This window comes from Pteropus alecto, unplaced genomic scaffold (assembly GCF_000325575.1).
Source record: "Pteropus alecto unplaced genomic scaffold, ASM32557v1 scaffold67, whole genome shotgun sequence".
NCBI lineage: Eukaryota > Metazoa > Chordata > Mammalia > Chiroptera > Pteropodidae > Pteropus > Pteropus alecto.
This window is the reverse complement of record NW_006441061.1, coordinates 9,239,054-9,246,979: the sequence shown is the minus strand read 5'-3', so window position 1 is coordinate 9,246,979 and position 7,926 is coordinate 9,239,054. Positions and strand designations below refer to the sequence as shown.

Below are 7,926 nucleotides of genomic sequence, written 5' to 3'. Positions count from 1 at the left end.
TCTTCTCTCACCTGGGGGAGGTGGCCCTGGGACTGTGGCAGAGAGACTGGGAGAGGTGCTGGAGACCCATTGCCCGCCCTGTCTTCCCCGTCCTGCAGGGTGGCGGCGGCGAGGCTGAGTGAGACTATGTCACCCTCTGATGGTCACACAGCTGAGCGACAGGCTAGGTGACTCCAGAGCCGGGAAGACTCAGTCCCTGTGTCTGCAGAGGACAGGTTGGGGCCTGGGGGCTGCGGGGCAGACGGGTGGTGTCAGCTCTCAGTCTTGCCTCCCACTGCGCCCTTCATCACCTGGTGGACTTGTCGTCTGCGTCTGTGTGGCCAGGCCGCAGGCTTCTTGGGGATGAGCTAGAGTACGCGGTGGTGTCCCCGCGGCCCAGCGTCTGTGCACTGGAAGAAAGGAGGATGGGGGGCTGACGGCGGCGTCCTCGCAGCGGTGTGGCCGGGCGCAGAGCCCCAGGAGGGCTGCAGGGAGCTCACCTGGACTCTGGAGGCGGCTCGGAGCGGGCGGGAAGGGGAGGCGGGAGGCAGGCAGAGGCGGCCCCCTCGCATCACAGGCCCAGACACGCCTGCGAGACCCAGGCTTCGTTCCAGCCGCGTCCAGAGGCGCTCATGACCTTGTGATGCTTCAGCATTTAACCCACAAGAGGTGGTTCACGCCCCTGGAGTGCCCTGGGGTGCCTGCTGGGGACCCTGCACAGCCCGAGTTTAGCCGCACTGGGCTGAATGGACCCCAGAGCCAGTGCCGGCCCTCGGGCCCTTGGAGAGGGCCCGCCCGGACTGGGTAACCGGCGCCAGCCTTGGCTCCTTGCTGTGTGCACTTTGGCTCCGCCCAGGCCTGCACATCCTGAACTCGGGGCTTGAACATAGAGTTACCTAAAAAGACCTGCTCAGCCAGGAAGGGGCCCGTGCCAGGGGAGAGAGTCCCTTACCCTCCAGTGGGTGGGACGTGGGGTGGGGAGCCCCATGTCACCTTGACTTCGCACCAGGATGGAGAAGCCATGACGGGGCTCCTTGCCTTAAAGACAACACTCCAATTGCATCCTGTGCACCTGCAAGGTTAACGACACTGTCTCGTCACTGTTTTCTAGGACTAATTGATGCCTGACTGTAAATCAGACTTTCATAGACTGTTTTGTTGGAACTTGACAAAGTAATAGTAAAAGGTTCAATCCTGTTAGGTTAAGTGATGTGGTTATTTGACAAGTAAACTTAATTTACTTGTCATGTACAAGCTTAATTATTTCACAAGTATTTTTTAAGCCTATGGTACTAAAAATAGCAGGCTTGGGAGCGGCCGTGAGGAGCGGGCCCAGGCCACTCCCCAGGGACACCCGGCGGGCGGCCTGCCGCGCCTCCACGGCGTCAGGGTGGCCCGAAGGTGTCGGGAGCAGACAGTTTGCATTGAGTTCGGAGTGTTCCTCTCCTTTGTGTGGTGGGATGCAGGCAGGTGGAGAGGCGGGAGGAGGGCGGGTACCAGTTGCATGAGGCCAGTGCCCTGAATAAACCTTTGAAATGGTCGCCTCTGATTCGGTAGTGTAGCCGCTGTCTCTTTTGTGTTCTCTGAATGCGTCCATCTGCCAGGAGACCTGCGGGGACTGTAAGTGGGGTTCTTTCTGCCCGCGGGCCGCCTCGCTCGGGCGGGCTTCTTTCAGAGACGGACAAAGGCCTCTGGGCGTCAGCATGCCCCTCCACCAGGACGGCGGCCGCTTCCAGCGGCACACGCCGCGTGGAGCGGACCTGCAGATGGCCCGTCCACCCTCACGAGCCGCGCTGTCCCTCACGGCCACCGTGCTCAGTGAGCGCGTGCGAGGCAGGGGATGTGTGCTGTCACTCCGTGGTGGTCTCAGAGCACGTGCCGAGCGTGCCCCCCACCCCGAGCACTGCAGTGAGCGCGGAAAGCGGTGACACGCGGGGAAGGTCCCTTGCCCTTGTGTGCGGCCTGTGCTCCAGGGGGAGGGGCAGGCCGTGTACAGAAGGACGAGATGAACAGGCTGGTCGCAGGCGGTCAGTGCTGGGAATTCACCAGGGTGACATGGTTGACAGAGGGCGGGGAATGAGGACGGCCTCGGGGGTGGCGTTGGAGACCCAGAGGTGAGGCAGAGCAGCCCGGGGACAGCATGGGGCGGGGGCGGCACGTGCACCGGCCCCGAGGCTGGCAGGCCAGGCAGTGGACTGGGGCGGTTCCGGTGGGTCGGGCGCAGGTGGAGGCCGGCGGCTCCAGGCCCAGGGGCCAGCGCATGTGCCCTTGTTCCTGCGCAGGTTGGGGCAGGGAGTGCCGTGACCTGTTTCTGCGTGAAGTGTCTCTGGCTGCTCCCCGGAGAGCTGAGGGACTTCGGGTGCTCACGCCAGTTTTGTTGGCATTAGCCACTTCTGCCCCGCAGTCAGCTGCTCCTGGCCGCGGCTGCGGGTCCTCTCACACCGCTGACCGGGCGCCTTTGACACACATGCACCTGCGTCGTGCGTGCGTGAATCGGGCCTCTGGCCTTTGGAAATTATGCCCTGACACTGGGGCGGGGGGGACTCGTGTGTGGGACCCTTGCGCTGGCAAGTCACCCAGCACTCTGTCAGAGGCGTCAGAGCAAAGGCTGGTCCCGCGCAGGTTCCTCTCGGACACCTGCTGACCGTTTTAACAGCAGCTGGGCTGTTGCCGCTGGGGGGCCCTGGCTCTCCACACTGTTGCGGTGGGCATAGGCAGTGGCTACACACCTGGGGACACCAAGGTTTCTTTTCTCTTCGTTTTTAAGCCCCAGCCCTGTGGCATTTCAAAGGGCAGGGTCCCCTTACTGGATGCGGGCGGGGGGCGGGGCGGGCGATGGAGCTTTGGAGGCTGGACCCCAAGGTGGTGGCCGCGGTCAGAACACTATCGTCCCCGGAGCCTGCTGGGCAGAGGCCAGTGGATGCAGGAGGGATGCCTGGGACAGCAGAGTGGAGGTGGCCCGTAGGCAGGTGACGCGTACAGTCTGGGCTGGGCTGGGGCGTGGGAGAGAGGTCAGGGCATTGACACAACGGGCCAGCCACCTCCACCCTGCTCTGACCCCCGGGGCCTTCGGACGATGGGGGCAGTTGTTGCCATGCGAAAGATTGGCACCCAGGCCCCCCAAAAGAGCCTCAGACCCCAGCGAGCGGCTAGACACTGCCGCCAGATGGGCGTCCTTACCTTGTCCCACACTGCCTGCCGTCTGTCTGCGGTGTGGATGGGGCTGCGGAGCTGGCACAGACGGGCCGCTCAGGGGGACCGAGCTAGGCCAGTGGTCGAGAGGGCCTCCCAGAGGGAAGTGGCGTTTGCACAGCGGCCCAGCATACACGTGGGATGCGCTCAGTGACGGGGCAAGGCGGGCCCTGGCCGAGGCCACGAGATGCCAGGACGTGACCTAACCAAGTGGAGGGCCATGCAGTGGCCACCGGGGGTGATGGGGGTGGGACGCGGAGAGGCTGGAGGACGCAGTGAGGGCTCATCTGGACTGCGGCTGGTTAAGACCAGGGGGACTCACTGGGGTCTCTTTAGGGTGAAGGGTGGTGAGTGCACACCGACCCCCGCCAGGAGGGCTCCAGGCGTGGCGTGTGCTAGTGCCCACCCCCAGCCATGCCCGTCATGACCCGACTCACCTGCCGGGACCCGATCTCCCATTCCTCCCCCCAAGCATGTCCTTTGTCACACCAGCGTTCCACTGGGACAGTGATTGTCACGAACTGGGGAAGTGGGACGGGCCAGTTGGACGTGGGCCTCTGCAGGGAGACCAGTTGAAAAGCCACTTCGGTTAAGTGTGTCGCGAGTGCAGGGGGGTGGCCTCGCCCCCTGGCAGTCCCCCCTGCCCCCTGGTCGCCGTGGGGAACACACACAGCCCCAGGGCAGTCGTGGGAGGGGAGCGCCAGGTCCCCCCTCACTTGTCCTGTGGGGACTTCCGCTCAGTTTCCCACTGGAACAGCGGGAACAGGACGGGTCACGTCCTGGGTCGGACGAGAAGCTTGAATGGAGGAACGGGACCGGAGTGCCTTCTCAGTGCCGAGCCCTGGGCGACTTGCGAGGAGGTGACGGCAGTAGTCCTTGCAGGAGGACGGGGTGGCCTGGTGGCCAGGCGGGTCACAAGTGATGCAATGAGCAGGCACCGACTGCTCTTCTGTGTCCCCACCCCGTCCCACAGACACTGGCTGCGGCCAGTGCTGTGGGCCACAGCTCCTGCCCCCGGGGGTGGCCCGTGGCCTACGGTGTGGGGAACACGAGGGAGATTTGTTTCTCCAAAGAATGGATTTTCTATACATTTAGGAAGACAGAACGGCACGCAGAGGCTTTTGAAAGAAGCCGTTCGATGAAATGGTTGATTTATTCCGCACATGACGATCTGCGGGTTCGGGGGAGCAGGCTTCGCAGCAGTGTGGGGAGTGGACTGGGTTTGAAGAGAGGGTGTCCTTGTCTGGAGGTGGTGGGGTAAAGGGGAGAGAGCGTTCTGATGAGACCTCACTCCTGTTCCTGGTGTGTGCCGCGTGCCCGTGGAGGAGGGGGACAGGCCGTGGCACCTCCAGACAACTCTGAGCCTCCGGCGGATTCCTCACCTGGCTCCTCACCGTCCTGCCCATTTGGCCAGGCAGACGCCCCCAGCAGGTGACAGGGAAGTGTGTCAAGTGCAAGGTAAACTGACTTAGTTCGGATGGAGGCTGCGGGGGGCTTTTCTCCCCATTGTAACTGCCTGGGCAGGGGGTCAGGGACGGCCAAGGGCGTGGCCTTGTGCTGAAGCTGATGAGGAAAGCAGGTACTACCGGCTTGGGGAAGGGGTCCCAGTGAGGGAGAGCAGGTGCAGAGGCCCATGAAGACGGGGAGTGCAGTGAGGTGTCTGGCAGGTCCCCAGACACGGAGTGGCCTCGCCTGCAGGTGAGCATGTCTCGCCAAGGACTGAGCACCCTCCAGGTCCCCTTCCAGTGGAGTGGAGCGTCTCGAGGATGGCGTAGTATGTGTGGTGAAGACCAATAATGGGCTGTGAGGAGCGGCAGGTACTCAGGCCTCGGGGGATCTGAGGTCTGGCTGGAAATTCAGGGCCCTGTGAGAGTCCGTGGGCGGGGCTGGGGCTGGGGCTGGGGGGGGAGTGAAAGCCCCAGCTGCCTGACGCGGAGACTTGATCCTGTGGTCGCTGAGCGCTGGCAGGGTACGTGGCAGGGACGATGTGAGCAGAGCCGGCTGTGAGGGTCAGCGTCGTGGCGGCCCGGGTGCAGCGTCGGGAGGCCTTGCTTGCGCTGGGCGTTGGGGCCGAGACCCTGGCTCTTCGGAACCCGGGCGGCGTTTGGGGCACGGAGGCCCCGCAAGGCTGACGGCCCTTCCGACCGGCACATGCTGCCTTAGACTCGGGACAGCGACTAGAGCGGCCGTCGCCAGCGGGCTGAGGTCAGACTGTCCTGCAGCACGGCAGCCCCAGCCTCCGCACACCGGGAACTCCGGGAAGGGACATCTGGGGGGGAGCAAGTGGGCAGCGGCACAGATGCGGACGCAGTCGCCAGCAGCACCTGGAGACGAGACTGCCCGTCCACCCGCCCTACAAGTAACAAACACTCAGTAAGGAAAGTCTGAGACACAGAGCGCCGGCGCGTGCCACCCTACGAAGCAGTCCGCTGCCACATGCGAGCGCTTCGCTCACCTCCCGCTTCTGGCCGGCTCGGCACTCGCTGCAACCCAGCTCCTGGGCTGTTGGTCCTTGTCTTACACGCTCCTTCCGGGCAGTCGGGTGCTTTCACTCTGAGTGCGAATGGAAGTGTGTCATGGAAATTCGCAGTAAACAGTGAGGCCTGTGCTGCAAGCTGGGGAGAGGCAGCGAACAGGGACACTGCGGGATGGACGGGGTGGGAATCGAAGGTGACAGGCTGGGAAGGCGTCCGGCGGTCTGGAGCCGGCGCAGAGAAGGTGCCGCCAGACCACTGCCAGCTGCCCGCATGCACCCGTGCCGTCCGCTGTGTGGTCGCCGAGAGCAGTGGCTGTTGTCCCTCAGCCCGTGTGATTTGAGACTCCGGAGAGAGGTGGCCTGTGATTCAGGAGGGCCTGTGACATTTTCTTTCCATTTAAAATGGCCTCGGGACATGAATTGGTTCCACCAATGCTCATAAGTGATCATTCACTGTAAGACACCGCTTCGTTGTTTAAACTCGATCTTCTGTAGCACATACAGGTTGATTTTTTGATAATTACAGAAGAAAGGCACGTACTTTTAAACAAAAGTATATTAGGCAGAAAAATAGCAATTATTGAATTACTAACATATACAAGCCCTTGCGTCGTACAGTATCTAGCGATGGCCCCGTCTTCTCTCCCCTTCCAGGCGTGTTTTTAATATGAGCTCTGAAACTAGATCACAGCAGAACTCAGAGCAGACTCTTTACTTGACCCTGAGCAGAGGGACACGGGGCGGGGCGGGGTTACAGTGCTATCTCTACTTTCTTCACATGTCAGGGATTTTCTGCAACAAACTTTTAAAGACAGGAATATATATGTATTTAAAACTGCCCCCTTTCTACTCCCAAGAATGCCGACAGCATTCAAGGGGTCGTGGGAAATGCCTTGGGAGAGTTCTGGACACCCCCAGTGTCTGAGCTGAGGCCGGGTACAGGCTCTCATGTGAGTGAGCATGTGGGAATGTTCTAGCTAAATAGCCCTGCGGTGGGCCACGCCTGTGACCAGCCCTGCGTGCCCCGAGGAAGAGGCCGGGCTCCAGCTCTGGAGTGACCGCAGCTCAGCAAACCCAGTTGCTGTGTCATCAGTGGTGGAGACACAGCCGTCCCGCTGGCTGAATTTCTTTCCTCTTCCTGACTTGACAGGAATGTCCTTGCGTGAAGGGGCCTAACGATGACTCGAGGGAGGCGTGGCGCGGGGCCTTGGGGGCTGGGCAGGGGTGGGGGCCGGTCAGCTGGGCGGCCCCCGCTCTGAAGGTCTCACCCCTGCTTTTCAGACTGGGCCGCCGCCATCCGGGTCGCCGCCCTGGACTGCGCGGAGGAGAGGAACCGCGAGGTGTGCAGCGCCTACGACATCCACTTCTACCCCAGCTTCCGGGTGAGCCGGCCGCTCGGGGCTCCTTCCTCCGCTCAGGGCCTCCGCCTGCAGCTCAGGGCTCGCTTCCTGAAACGTGGCGGGAGCTCCTGTTTGCGGGGGTCGCCTCCTTCGTCCGCGTCCCTGTGGGAGGTCTGCGCCCCACGCGCAGGGGGCGGGGGCGGTCGGGGCTGCGGTTAGAGCCGCGTCCTTGGCCTCGTGCACCGCGTCTGCTGCTCTGCCCGGTGCCCGCGCCGCCCGTGCGTGGCCCCGCGGACGGCTTCGTCTCCGCTTCTTCCACTGGGGGTGGAGGGTAAACCGCAACCTGGAGGTGAAGAGGCGCATGCTCCGCCCGCGATGCGCGCGCGTGGTTGCGGTGACACGCGTGCGCAGGAGCGCATCGCCGTGACACACGGCTCAAGGAAAGGGGACCCCTTCGCTCTCAGCCCTACAGCCGGCGTGCTGTGCGGCGCAGCGTCCCCTCGTCCTATTCCGCTGCGCGGAGCCGGGTGTTGACTGTCCTTGCTGCAGCCGTGCACCTGTGGCTTGGACGGACCGCGCTCGCTGGCCAGCCTGCTGCCCCGCTCCTTCTGGGGAGTCCTGTTACTATCCTCTTGCTTGTCGGGTGTGATGGCGCCCGTGCACCCCGTTTTGTTTGTGCTCAACTTACACACAGGGCGCCGTGCTACATGGAAGCGCTGGCCGCCTCTCTCACTAGGAAGAGTGGCTGCCGCTGACAGTCACCCGCTGTGCAGCAGTAGCACAGTTCGCTGTCCCCTCCATTGTTGGCACTGGCTGTTGAGGCTCGGGCTGCTGTGAAGACGCTGGTCCGTGTCCCTGTTGTAGGTGGCAGGAGCCCCTGTGGGCACGGGCCTGGAGTGCAGTTGCTGCGGGGAAGTACACGGACACATTGCCGGCTGA

At 63.0% G+C, this 7,926-nt stretch overlaps 1 protein-coding gene across 1 annotated transcript in view; it reads left to right on the top strand.

The window, feature by feature from the left end:
• The first annotated feature begins 6,883 nt into the window (after positions 1-6,883).
• The window catches only part of QSOX2 (quiescin sulfhydryl oxidase 2), a 16,010-nt gene continuing 14,967 nt past the window's right edge, over positions 6,884-7,926 (top strand). The window contains exon 1 of the mRNA XM_025051189.1: positions 6,884-7,029. The gene's annotated coding sequence lies outside the window, so the exon portion shown is untranslated. The remainder of the gene's footprint in view (positions 7,030-7,926) is intronic.